Source organism: Loxodonta africana, chromosome 16 (assembly GCF_030014295.1).
Source record: "Loxodonta africana isolate mLoxAfr1 chromosome 16, mLoxAfr1.hap2, whole genome shotgun sequence".
NCBI lineage: Eukaryota > Metazoa > Chordata > Mammalia > Proboscidea > Elephantidae > Loxodonta > Loxodonta africana.
In genome coordinates this window covers 34,404,913-34,419,336 of record NC_087357.1, presented here as the reverse complement: position 1 = coordinate 34,419,336, position 14,424 = coordinate 34,404,913, and positions in this window count along the sequence as shown.

Genomic DNA, 14,424 nt, shown 5'->3' with positions numbered 1-14,424 from the left:
CCTGCACACACAAAATTTTTCATATCATTTCTGAGTTGACAGAGCCCCTGAAGGTGACTCGTGGACACCCTAGGGGTCCATTAACCTCAGGTTAAGAACCTCCCTTCACATTTTTTGGTTTCACACCATGTTCAGTCTTCCCTCTCTTCTAGCTCATTTCCCTTGAGAAATGATTAGGTCTCACAAAAAGAAACCCATTCAATCCTGCTAGAGTACATGCCCTTTACTGCTGAGCTACCCCAGTAATGACCTATACCTGCTATGTCCTTTCCCTTCTTAACCTCCACCCCCGCCCCCATTTTTTACGCCTTTATTTGGTGGTCACAAATGACCTTTCCAAATCCAGTGGGTTTTTTTTCTTATTCACCATTTAGAAATTGAGATTTAACACTTGTCCCTGTTGACCCAACCCTCACTGAAACTTTCCTAGCTTCAGGAACCACTCTATTCTAGTCTACCTTTTAGGCTTCTCAGTCTCCTACACTTCTCTAGCCACTGAGGTGGAACGTTCCTGAAGGTTTAATGCGTCTTCTTATTCATCTTTATTACCTTGGAGAACTTTGCCATTCCATATGTTTTCCTTATTGGAACTGCATCTGTGTTTCCCTGATTGCATTACCTGAAATTTCCATGTGAATAATCATTCAGTTACAAAACTGGGTACTGGGATTCATTCAGTAAATATTTCCTGAGTACCAAGTCTGTGCCTGGCACTGTACTAGAAGCTAGGAGGATACAGGACAGACAGACTCCATGCTTTCATGGAACTTACTTTTTAATGGGAGCTGGTTGGAAACCCTAGTGGCGTAGCGGTTAAGTGCTACCGCTGCTAACCAAAAGGTCAATTTGAATCCACCAGGTGCTCCTTGGAAACTACGGGGCAGTTCTTTGTTCTGTAGGGTTGCTATGAGCCGGAATCAACTTGATGGCAACAGTTTTTTTTTTTTTTTTTAATGGTACAGGTTGGGGGTAAGACAAAACAAACAAAAATATCAGATAGCTGTAGGGGTTATGCTGATAACTGAAATAGGGCAGTGTGATTAAGTGTGACTGGATGGCTATATTTGTTTGTTCAGGGAAGACCTCTGTGAGGAGTTGACATTCGGTGACAGGAGCCAGTCATGACAGATCTAGAAAAGAGTATTCCAGCAGAAGAAACAGTGAGTACAATAACCCTAAGATGGAACAAAGGTCAGTGTATGAAAGAACAGAAAGAAGGCCAATGTGGCTGGAGCATGGTGAGGAGGAAATGATACAAGATGAGATTGGAGAAAGAGAGAGGGGGTGGGGGAGTAAATATTCACCTTAATTTCTGACTCAGCATGTCCATTCCAAACTCTACCTTTCCACTCCCCACCCCAACCAATTCCTCCAATATTTTCCTTTTCTACAAAAGTCTTCACTGATTCCTCAGTCAACCAGACTCTGAAGCTAAGAGTCTCCCTTGACTACCCTCTCTTCCAGTCTCAGTATATGTCATTAATTATTATTCTGAAGTGTTTCTTCTGTTCATTCTCTCCTTTTCCTTTCCATTGATGTTATCCTTTTAAGAACCTCATCACTTTACATCTGTGTTATTGTAATGACCCCTTGAAAGGTCTCCCTATCTCCAGTGTCCCCTGGCTTCACTAGTGTTTTGGTTCCCCTCCCTCTAGGCACATGGCAGTATTGTTCTTCCCACCTCCTTGAAGTTAGATTAGGCATGGCCGTGAAACTTGATTTAACCAATGAAATCTGAGAGAAGCATGAGAGGGTCACATGTTCCCTTCCTCTGCTCCAAAAACTGATAATGTTTAAATGGTGGAGGCTTCGTCAGCCTAGGGCCTTAGGTGAGGATGAGATGAAGCAGAGTTCCCTGCTCACCTTCTCCTTTTTCCCAAATGGACTTGCAGTATGAGCAAGATATAAACCTTTGTTGTTTAGAGACACGGAGATTTTAGGTTAATGTCATACCAGAGCAAAATCTACCCCAGTGTTAGTCAAACTATAAGTATATATTAATCACCTGAATAACTTGTTAAGATGCAAAGTCTAGTTCTGTAAATCTGGGTTGGGCATGAAATTCTGCGTTTCGGACAGGCTTCCAGGTGATGGTGATGCCGCTGTACCCTGGACCATACCTCGAGCAGCAACAACCTAACCCATACTGACTGTCTGATGCCCTCTCCTGAGTACGTGCGCACACACACGCACACACAGTCCTACATCTCACCGGCACTTAAATCTTCCTGAAAAAAAAAAAATTAACAAACACCATCCTTACTGACACTCTGTAACTCCTCACTAGCTTCCTCCACCTACAACTCCTCACCAGGCTCTGTAGTCTTATTTTCTTATATTGGCAGGATTAGTTGTTCCCCTCATTCTGCCTCTACCTCTTGTCATTTTCTTTTCATCTTTCTTCATGCTTATGGCAAAGACCATAGCTAATTATCTAAACACCAAGTCTCACTTCCTTTGGTAATTGAAACCCCACGTTTTAACTTGGACACATGGCTTCTCAGTGAAAGTCCATATTTTCTCCAGCTTCCCTTGCAGCTAGTGTTGGCTGTGTGACTAAGCTGACTGGGATGTCAGTTGAAGTGATGTATGAAACATCTGGTTGTTTCTTTAAAAGCAAAGGATATGTCCTCCTCTTCCTTGTTTTCTTCCTTGTTATCAGCCGGAATACAGACCCAGAAGATGTCAGCCACTTTTGGCTATGAGGACAAGGGGTATCCCTTAGCAGTGACAGAGCAAAAGACAGAAGAAACCTCCATCCTTAGTGCCACACATCTGCCTTATCACCTCTGGACTACTAGGGCTTAGGCTGGTACATGAGTGAGCTTGTGTAAACTATAGCTGTTAATCTGAATCTTTGTTACAGCGGCTGAATTTATATTCCAGCTAACACATCCTGTTCCCTAGCATGCCCTTCTCCCTTTTTTCTTATCAAAATCGTAATTCTTGAAGGTCTAGTTCAGGTCCCACTACTCCCTCCAGCTTACATTGCCATCTTTCACTAAACTACCATCATACATTACCTGACATGAGGTATGAGTATAGTAGCCACACATGAAAATAAGGCTGATTTCTTTACAACCACTTAAAAAGAAACTGATTCCTTAATAATGAAAAATAGACCATAAGTATGGTAGGAATTCAGAGACAGAGGCAGTCAATGAAGACTGAAGGGATGAGGAGATACTGTATAATTTCAGTAGTTTTCAAATTTTTTTACAGGAAGACTTTCCAAGAACTATGTCAGGAGCAAAGAGTTTCAAGGGAAATCAATTTCTGTTCCTCATCTTCTGCATCTGTCCTTTGCTAAGGCTTATCTTCCAGAGAAAGAAGCTGAGACAGCTCTCCTTTCACCTTCCCTTTCTCAGTCTTTCCAACCACCTTACAAAAGAAAAGTGTCCCTTCACCCATCTATCTATCATCTATTGCTCTGGTGCATGAAAACCACCAGCTTGGCAAACAGTCCTGGCGTCAACAAGGTATAGCTGTAAACTTCATGTCTTTCCTGACTTACACAAATTTCTGTTAAGGGTAAAACATGACTTTGCTGTTGTTGTTAGTTACTGCCGAGTCAGATCCAACTTATGCTGACCTTATAGAATGAAACACTGCCTGGTCCTGTGCCATCTTCATGATCATTTGTATGTTTGAGGCCATTGTTGTGGCTATTATGTTAATTCATCTCATTGAGGGTTTTCCTCTTTTTCAGTGACCCTCTACCAAACACGATGTCCTTTTCTAATTATTGGTCTTTCCTGATGACATATCCAAAGTAAGCAAGCTGAAGTCTCTCCATCCTCACTTCTGAGGAGCATTCTGGTTGATTTTCCTTTCAGATTGACTTGATTATTCTTCTGGCAGTCCACAGTATACTCAGTTCTTTAACAATACCACAGTTCAAATGTCTCAATTATTCTGTCTTCCCTTTTCATCGTCCAGCTTTCGCATGTGTGAGAGGTGATTGAAAAGACCATGACCTGGGTCAGGCACACCTTAGTCACAAACCGATGTCTTTGCTTTTTTTTTTTTTAAACTTTAAAGAGGTCTTTTGCTGCAGATTTTCTCAGTGTAATACACTGTTTGATTTCTTGACTGCTGCTTCCATGGACATTGATTGTTAACCCAAGTAGAATGAAATTGTTGACAAATTCATTTTTTTCCCAGTTACTGTGATGTTGTTTATCAGTCCAGCTGTGAAGATTTTTGTTTTCTTCACAGTCAGGTGTAATCCACACTGAAGGCTGTAGTTTTTGACTTTCATCACAAAATGCTTTAAGTCATCTTTATTTTTGGCAAACAAGGTTGTACCATCTGCACATTACCAGTTGTTAAGAAACCTTCCTCCAGTCTTAAAGCCACGTTCTTCTTTGTGTACTCCATCTTCACAGATTCTTTGTTCAGCATACAGATTGAATAACTGAAGTGAAAAGATAGATACAACCCTGGCTTTAGAAATGGATATTTTGACACTTGTGGGGATATTCTGTATTCTTAAATATTATAGAATGGAGCGGTGGGTTTTTTCACTTAACTGTGTCACCTATTTCAGTCCCTGACTATTGTTAAAGAATGCATTGCTTCTGAGTGAGGATTCCCCTGAGAGCAAAGCAAAGACAACACAATTAAACATCGAAGATGGTAGTACCTTATTTCATTCAGGTGACACATTCATGGCAAGGCCTGTGTCATATCTATTTATCTTGGCACTAAGATATTCAAGGTTTATAAAAATGCATGCTGGGAAATAATAATAGGCTACAAAGTGTAGTGTTCCCTCTCTGCAGTCAGAAACAAGAAAGCTGAGTGATGCTCCCGTCCACTCTTGTCTCAATTTAGGTCTCAATTTTATAATTTGCGTTATTTCTAGGGAAAATCCGTGTTAACTCTTCACAGATCAACATTAGGCCTTCATGTAAAAAGGAAATACGTCAAAAGTACATCTGTGTTTTATATTTTCTGGAATATTTATTCAGACTTGTGGAAACATTTTCATTTGTAAAAACATTTCAGTTTTCCTTTGTCACAAGATTATTGTCTACCACTCAACAGATGAGCTGAAGAAACTAATGTCTTATTATCCTTTCAAATGTCTATGCTTCCGTAATTCCAAAAAGCAGCTCTAAATTAGTCATAAGACAACTCCTACGTTGCCTCGCGTCAATTTGAAAAAAATCTACTTTGGATAAAAATGAAAAACCTGGGGAGTGATTGCTAATGGGTATGAGGATTCTTTTTGGTAATGAAAATATTTTAAAATTAGATATGGTAATAGTTGCGCTGAGTTTTTTTACATGTAAATTATATCTCAATAAAGTTGTTTTTTAAAAAGGGAAAGATTTTATTGGGGTACATTGAATAGTATCTTCTTCTGGAACTTCTTTACCTGGTTTTGGTATCAGGGATATGCTGGCTTCATAGAATAAGTTTGGGAGTATTCCATTCTTTTCTATGCTCTGAAATACCTTCAGTAGTAGTGGTGTTAGCTCTTCTCTGAAAGTTTGGTAGAACTTGGCAGTAAAGCCGTCCGGGCCAGGGTTTTTTTTTGTTGGAAGTTTTTTGATTACCTTTTCAATCTCTTGTTACAGGTTTATTTAGTTGTTCTACCTGTGTTTCTGTTAGTTTAGGTAGGCAGTGTTTCTAGAAATTCATCCATTTTTTTCTAGGTTTTCAAATTTGTTAGAGTACAATTTTTCATAGGAATCTGATATGATTCTTTTAGTTTCACTTGGGTCTGTTGTGATATCACCCATCTCATTTATTATTCAGGTTATTTGCTTCCTCTTCTGTTTTTCTTTTGTCATTTTGACCAATGGTTTATCAATTTTGTTAATTTTTTCAAAGAACCGGCTTTTGGTCTTGTTAAGTCTTTCAGTTGTTTTTCTGTTCTCTGTTTCATTTAATTTTGCTCTAATTTTTATTATTTGCTTTCTTCTGGTGCCTGAGGGTTTCTTTTGTTGCTCTCTTTCTATTTGTTCAAGTTGTAGGGCTAATTCTTTGATTTTGGCCCTTTCTTCTTTTTGTATGTGTGCATTTATTGATACAAATTGACCTCTGAGCACTGCTTTAGCTGTGTCCCAAGGGTTCTGACAGGAAGTGTTTTCATACTCATTGGATTCTATGAATTTCTTTATTCCATCCTTAATGTCTTCTATAATCCAGTCTTTTTTGAGCATGGTATTGTTCACTTTCCAAGTGTTTGATTTCTTTTCCCTGCTTTTTCGGTTATTGACTTCTACTTTTATGACCTTATGGTCAGAGAAGACGTTTTTTAATATTTCGATGTTTTGGATTCTGCCTAGGCTTGCTTTATGATCTAATATGTAGTCTATTCTAGAGACTGTTCCATGTGCAGTAGAAAAGAAAGTATACTTGGCAGCTGTTGGGTGGGGTGTTCTGTATATGTCTATGAGGTCAGGTTGGTTGATTGTGGCATTTAGATCTTCTGTGTTTTTATTGCAGTTCTTTCTGGATGTCCTGCCCTTCACCGAAAGTGGTGTGTTGAAGCCTCCTACTATTACTGTGGAGCTGTCTATCTCACTTTTCAGTGCTGTTGGAGTTTGTTCTATGTATCTTGCAGCCCTGTCACTGGGTGCATAAATATTTAATATGGTTATAGCCTCCTGGTATATTGTCCCTTTCATCATTATATAGTGTCCTTCCTTATCCTCGGTGGTGGATTTAACTTTAAAGTCTATTTTGTCAGAAATTAATATTGCCACTCCTGCTCGTTTTTGATTGTTGTTTGCTTGATATATTTTTTCCATCCTTTGAGTTTTATTTTGTTTATAATCTAAGTCTAAGGTGTGTCTTTTTTAGGCAGCATGTAGGTGGACCATGTTTTTCCATCCATTCTGCCACTCTCTGTCTCTTTATTGGTGCATTTAGTCCATTTACATTCAGTGTAATTATAGATATGTATGAGTTTAGTGCTGTCATTTCGATGCCTTTTTTTGTGTGTCGTTGACAGTTTCTTTTTCCTGATTAATTTTTTGTGCTGAGTAGTTTATATATTATGTTTTCCTCTTATTCATTGTTGTTGATTTTGTTTCTGCTGAGTCTCTATTTTTTTCTTGTATTTTATTTTGATGAGTAGGATTGTTAGTCTCCTTTGTGGTTACCTTAATATTTACACCACTTTTCTAAGTTTAAACCTAACATTTATTTCTTTATATCGCCTTGTCTTCCTCTCCATATGAAAGATCAATGAAAGATCATTTCTTAGTCCCTCTTTATTGTTTTAATGTTGTCTTTGTATAATGACGTCACTGTTTCCCTGTCTTGAGTGTTTTTTTATCTTGATTTATTTTTGTGATTTCCCTATCTGGGTTGACATCTGGTTGCTCTGTCCTGTGTTCTAGTCTTGGGCTGATATCTGATACTATTGATTTTCTAACAAGAGAACTCCCTTTAGTATTTCTTTTAGTTTTGGTTTGGTTTTTACAGATTCCCTAAACTTCTGTTTAGCTGGAAGTGTCCTAATTTCACCTTCATATTTGAGAGACAGTTTTGGTGGATGTATGATTCTTGGCTGGCAATTTTTTTCCTTTGATTCTTTATATAAGTCATCCCATTGCCTTCTTGCCTACATGGTTTCTGCCAACTAGTCCGAGTTTATTCTTATTGATTCTCCTTTGTAGGTGACTTTTTGTTTATCCCTAGCCACTCTTAAAATTCTGTCTTTATCTTTGGTTTTGGAAAGTTTGATTATAGTATGTCTTCATGACTTTCTTTTAAGATCTACCTTATGTGGAGTTTGATGAGCATCTTGGATAGATATCTTCTCATCTTTCACGATATCAGGGAAGTTTTCTGTCAACAAATCTTCAACAATTCACTCTGTATTTTCTGTTATCCCTCCCTGTTTTGGTACAATCACTTGTAGGTTATTTCTCTTGATAGAGTCCCACATGATTCTTAAGTTTTCTTCATTTTTAAAAATTCTTTTATCTGATTTTTCTTCGAATATATTGGTGCCAAGTGTTTTATCTTCAATCTCACTAATGCTGGCTTCCACTTCCATAATTCTGCTTCTCTGACTTTCTATTGAGTTGTCTAATTCTATAATTTTATTGTTAATCTTCTGAATTTCTGATTGCTGTCTCTGTAGGGATCCTTGCAGCTTAATAAATTTTTCATTATGTTCTTGAATAACCTTTTTAATTTCTTCAACTGCTTTATCTGTGTGTTCCTTGGCTTGTTCAGAGTATTGCCTGATCTCCTTCCTGATGTCTTGAAGAATTCTGTATATTCATCTTTTGTATTCTGCATCCGGTAATTCAAGGAAACCACCTTCATCCAGAAGATCTCTCGATTCTGTGTTTTGAGAGCTGTCGAAGCAATCATGGTCTGCTTCTTTATGTGATTCGATATCGACTGTTGTCGCCGAGCCATCTATAAGTTATTGTATTAGTTCGTTTTATGTTTGCTTACTGTATCTTAGCTTCTTGCTTTGTTTTATTTTGATATGCTCAAATAGGTTGCTTGAGTGAGCTAGCTTGATTATTTCTGCCTTTGAAGCTCTGACATCCTGTCACCAGAAGGCTAGAGCTGTTACCAGGTGTATGAGCCTAGGAGTCCATTCCCTTTTCTTGTATGGATTCAGCTCAGGTGTCCAGGTAGTTTGTCATCAAGTTTGTTGTACAGGCTCTGCCCTACAGTCTTAGAGTGGCAGGGATGATTGGTGTAGGTACAGGTATCTGGTTGTAGCAGGGGGTGACGTTCTGAACAAGGCAGGGGGCTGACAACTATCCCCCGAGTGTCTGTGAGGAGAGCATGTCCCTGTTCCCTGGAGTGTACAGGTGGGTGGGTTTTCCAAACAGACCATGGGCACTCAATGCCTTTGGTTGTAAGGACTGGGAGGTACCATTTATCCTTGGACCCCTGTTGTGGGTGGCTGGGTGACGAGTGATACCACCAGCCCTTAGGCTCCTGAAATGGGTAGGTGGAGGACCCTGTTTAATAGGCAAAGTGGTGTAAAACATCAAACACCCACATCTCTACTGCCCAGCTGAAACAGTTGCAGTCTGCCAACAAGGGCTTATTCTCCTGGAATAGTCCCACACAGGTCTATGCAGCGGGGAGGGGTATTGAAAGTCCACGGACCGTTTATGCCTGGACAGGAGCCGCTTCTGTTCTGAGCTCCCCAGGTTAGTGGAGCCGGCAGATTATCTTTTCCCCCAATTGTAAATTTATTCCTTCTCCAAGGCCAGAGAATGGCTCAGGACACTCAGCAGAGCCTATCTCAGGCCCAGAGAAATCGACAGCCACTGAAGCCGGCTTGGGGGCTGGGGGCTTGGTAAAATATACGCAAGTACCTAGCTTTTGCCGAGAGTGTCGTTCTTCTCCGGTTCCAGTTCCGGAGTTGTGAGATGGCTGTGCTGCTGGCGGTTTCTCCCTGAGGAAACTGTGGCCGAATGCTACCACCAGCCCGCCGCAGTCGCTCCCTGGAATGGTGCCTGAGGGTTACTGGCGATTCAGGTCTGGCAGCTCCTCTCTGCTCCTGAACCATCTCACCCTCCCCCTGCCACTCAGTCCATTTTCTAACTTTGCCCTTGATGTTCAGGGCTCCTAGCTTTTCATAAATATAATCATTTCACTTGTGTTTTCAGGTCTTTGTTGTAAGAGGGCTCACCGGAAGTGTTTGACTACTCCGCCATCTTGCCCCTGCTTCCTCCATTTCATTTTTGATGACTTCAGTTTTCCTAGATTCATACTTCATGCATTCCACGTTCCAATTATTAATGGATGTTTGCAGCTGTTACTTCTCATTTTGAGTCATGCCAAAATGTATCAGTTAGGACACTGCAAGTAGCAGAAACCCCTGATTGAACTGACTTAAAAATAAGATAAGGAATTTAGTTGCCCAGATAATAAGTCCATTGATGGGGCAATGTCATGGATTGAATTATGTCCCCCCCAAAAATGTGTGTATCAACTTGGTTAGGCCATGATTCCCAGTATTGTGTCATTGTTCTCCATTTTGTGATTGTAATTTTATGTTGAGAAGATGAGGGTGGGGTTGTAACACCACCCTTACTTGGGTCACCTCCCTGATGGAAGGTAAAGGGAGTTTCCCTTGGTTGTGGCCTCTACCACCTTTTATCTCTCAAGAGATGAAAGGGAAGCAAGCAGAGAGTTGAGGACCTGTACCACCAAGAAAGCAGCACCAGGAGCAGAGCACATCCTCAGAGCACACGGAGTCCCTGCGCCTGAGAAACTCCTCGACCAGGGGAAGATTGAGGACAAAGACTTTGTTCCAGAGCTGACAGAGAGAAAACCTTCCCCTGGGGCTGATACTCTGAATTTGAACTTATTGCCTACTAGACTGTGAGAAAATTAATTTTCCTTTGTTAGAGCCATCCACTTGTGGTATTTCTGTTATGGCAGCACTAGATAACTAAGACAGGTTGTTTCAGTGTTGGTTAACTTAGTAGCTTAATTATGTTACCAAGGACCCAGTTTTTTTTTTCCCCCCATATTTCTATTCTGTTATTCCCAGGCTTGTCTCCTCATGGTTGTAAGATGGCTACAGTAATGACAGGTATCTTTTTATTTAAAACTTTATCATAAGCTTTTTATATAAACTTTTATTGACTTATACTTGTGTCTCTCTTTAAGATGGTGAAAAGCTTTCTGAGAAGTGTCTTCCTTCACCTCGCACCCCCAGCTGACTTCCCTACAGTGTCATTGGCTAGAATTACATCACATGCCATATTTAAACCAATGTTTGGTGAGGAAATGGGTTCACCGTGATTGGTTTAGACTAATCACAGTTTACTCCCTGGGGTTCTGTTAGGGCCTAGCACCCTTTCAGCATATGACTGAGCAAAAGAGTATGATTATTTGAATAAAATTAAGATTTTGTTAATAAGGAGGAAGAGGGAGTATTGGCTTTTTGGGTAGGGAGCCAGCAGGATGTGCCACACCATGCTAAGGAATTTGGACTTAGGGATGGGGAACCACTGGAAGATTTTAAACCATGAAGCAGCATGATAACATTTGATTGTGATATCAGAATGGAAAAGCATTCAGGAGAGGCATAGGCGTGTAGGCAGGCCAGCCAGCTGAAACTGCTACCAGCTATTAAAACAATTTTTTTTTTTAAGTAATTAATGGTCCCTTAATGGCACTGAACTGTTCATCTGAAGATTGTTGAAATTTCGAATGTTTTGTGACATATATATTTACCACACACACGAAAAAAAGAATTGGTCCTTTCAGTCAAAGTTTACAAATCTATTGGCATAAAATTGTTTTTATTATCCACCTATTATCCTTTTAGAAGCCCTGGTGGCATAGTGGTTAAGTGCTATGGCTGCTAACCAAAAGGTCAGCAGTTCGAATCCGCCAGGCGCTCCTTGAAAACTCTATGGGGAAGTTCTACTCTGCCCTATAGGGTCGCTATGAGTCGGAATAGACTCAACCACACTGGGTTTGGTTTGGTGGTTTATTATCCTTTCGGAAACCCTAGTGGTGTAGTGGTTAAGAGCTATAGCTGCTAACCAAAAGGTCAGCAGTTTGAATCCACCGGGTGCTCCTTGGAAACTCTATGGGTTTTTCTCTGTCCTACACGGTGGCTATGAGCTGGATCGACTTGATGGCGACAGGTTTGTTATTCTTTTAATTTTGGTAAGATAAATAGTGGTAGTAGATCCTCCATTCCTGATATCAGAAGATATTGGAGAGGATTTAGGATTTGGGCACTTGAATTTAGGATACCCAGTGACCAATTGGATGGAATGGGGAAAGCAGAGTGAAGAAATTCTAGAATGACTCTCAGGTTTCTGCTAGGGTGAATCAGGGGGCGTTTCATAAAGGTTGGGAATATGGATGGAGGAGGTTTGGGTGCGTAGGGTGAGAATGGAGAGATAATGAGCTGGGTTTTAGGCAACAAGATGTCTACAAGGCACGGGAAGAGAGATGAGTAAACCTGAAGACCGCATTACTTAGGCTCTGTTAGAGGTTAAGGCAGGATGGAGTGTGGAATGAGGGCAAATTAATGAAGGGAAGTGAAGCAATGAAGAAAAAGTAAAACTTAAGGGGACTGGTTTGGTTGAATTTGCCTAGGGCTGCGTAGATCCTGGAACACCCTGAGAAGATTGCAAATGTAATTGTACACATGCCTTTAAGAGCAGTTGAAAACCTGTTTTGGAATATGAGTTTCTGTAATTTGTTTCAACATGTTGAGGTACAGCAAATGAGATAGAAAATAGTCTCAACCCTTTTGTTTTTGGCCTTGCTGAGCCCTGTGAGCTGTTAATTAGATAAGCAGTGCAGGCTTTTGTAAAGAACCTTGCTTTACAAATGCTAGAGGGCATATGGAAGTAGTGTTCAAATCACAGGGATAAAGGAACTTTTACAAAGAAAGAAGGTTGGGATTAAAATGCAGGTTTCTTTTCTGTTTTATGATAGTAGTTATGAAATGTAAATTAGATGATGTTTTGATGCACCTTTGATTTGTGAATTAATATAGTTCATAAACTATATGAATTAAGTGCTGTTTAAAACATAGATAGGAATCCTATTTCTACTCAAAAATGCCCATTTAGTGGAACACCAGAGTTTGAAATACAGCAACTAGACTTAGAACTGGAGTCCCTGGGTGGTTGGCCATTTGAACCCACCCAGGGGCACCTCGGAAGACAGGCCTGGTGATCTGCTTCTGGAAGGTCACGGCCTTGCAAGCCCTATGGAGCAGTTCTACTCTGTACACATGGATTAGCCGTAAGTCCAAACTGACTTGATGGCAGCTTACAATAACAGCAGACTTAGAACTGCAGTTGGAAGGTAACTTCAAGAAACCTTAAAAGAACATTTATGCTCAACATCATTAGATATTAGGGAAATGCAATTCAAAACCATGAGATACCAATTCACACCCAATAGGATGGCTATTACAAAAAAAAAAAAAAGGGCAAGAATGTGGAGACATTAAAAACCTAAAAACCCAGTGCTGTTGAGTCAATTCCAACTCATAGCGACCCTATAGGACAGGGTCAGATTGCCCCACAGAGTTGCCAAGGAGCGCCTGGCAGATTCAAACTGCCGACCCTTTGGTTAGCAGCCATAACACTTAACCACTACACCACCAGTGTTTCCGTGGAGACATTAGAACCCTTGTAATAAGACACTGTTGGTGAGAGTGTAAACTGGCGCAGCTGTAGTGCAAAACAGTTCGACAGTTCCTCAAAAAGTTAAACGGAATTACCATGTGTAGTAATTCCACTCCTAGGTACATGCCCAACAGAACTGAAAGCAGGGATTCAAACAGATACTTGTACACCAATGTTCATAGCAGCATTATTCACAATAGCCAAAAGATGGAAACAACCTAAGTGTCCATCAACAGATAAATGGATAAATAAAATGTGGTATATACATAAAATGGAATGTTCAGCCATAAAGAGAAATGAAGTTCTGATACATGCTACTACATGGATAAGCCTTGAAAATGTTATGCTAAGTGAAATACGCCAGATACAAAAGGACAAATATTGTGTGATCCCACTTATGTGAAAATATCTAGAATAGGCAACTGCATCAAGACAAAAGTAGATAAGTAGTTGGCAGGGGTAGGGGAGCTATTGGTTAATTAGTTTAATTATTTAAATAATAAAAATTAATTATTTAATTAAACAATTGCTTAAAAATTAGTCGCAAAAGAACAAATATAATGTGAGACCACTATTATAAGAACTCAAGAAAAGTTTTAAACACAGAAAAAAACATTCTTTAATGGTTATGAGGGTGGGGAGGGAGGGAGAGGGGAATTCACTAACTAGTAGACAAGAATTATCTTAGGTGAAGGGAAGGACAACACACGATACAGGGGAAGTCAGCACAACTGGACTTAAGCTAAGAAGTTTCCTGAACACAACCCAAATTTTTAAGGGACAGAGTAGCAGGGGTGGGGGTCTGGGGACCATGGTTTTGGGGGACATCTAGGTCAATTGGCATTTGAAAAAAAAAAAAAACCCAGTGCTGTCGAGTCGATTTTGACTCATAGCGGCCCTATAGGACACAGTAGAACTGCTCCATAGAGTTTCCAAAGAGCACCTGGCGGATTCAAACTGCCGACCCTTTGGTTAGCAGCCGTAGCACTTAAACACTACGCCACCAGTGTTTCCAGTCAATTGGCATAACAAAGTTTATTAAGAAAATATTCTGCATCCCACTTTGGCGAGTGGTGTCTGGCGTCTTAAAAGGTTGCAAGCAGCCATCTAAGATGCATCAATTGGTCCCAACTCACCTGGAGCAAAGGAGAATGAAGAACACCAAAGACACCAGGAAAATATTAGCCCAAGAGACAAAAGGGCCACATAAACCAGAGACTCCATTAGCCTGAGACCAGAAGAACTAGATGGTGCCCAATGACCACCCTGACAGGGAATACAACACAGAGTCCCTGATGGAGCAGGAGAAAAG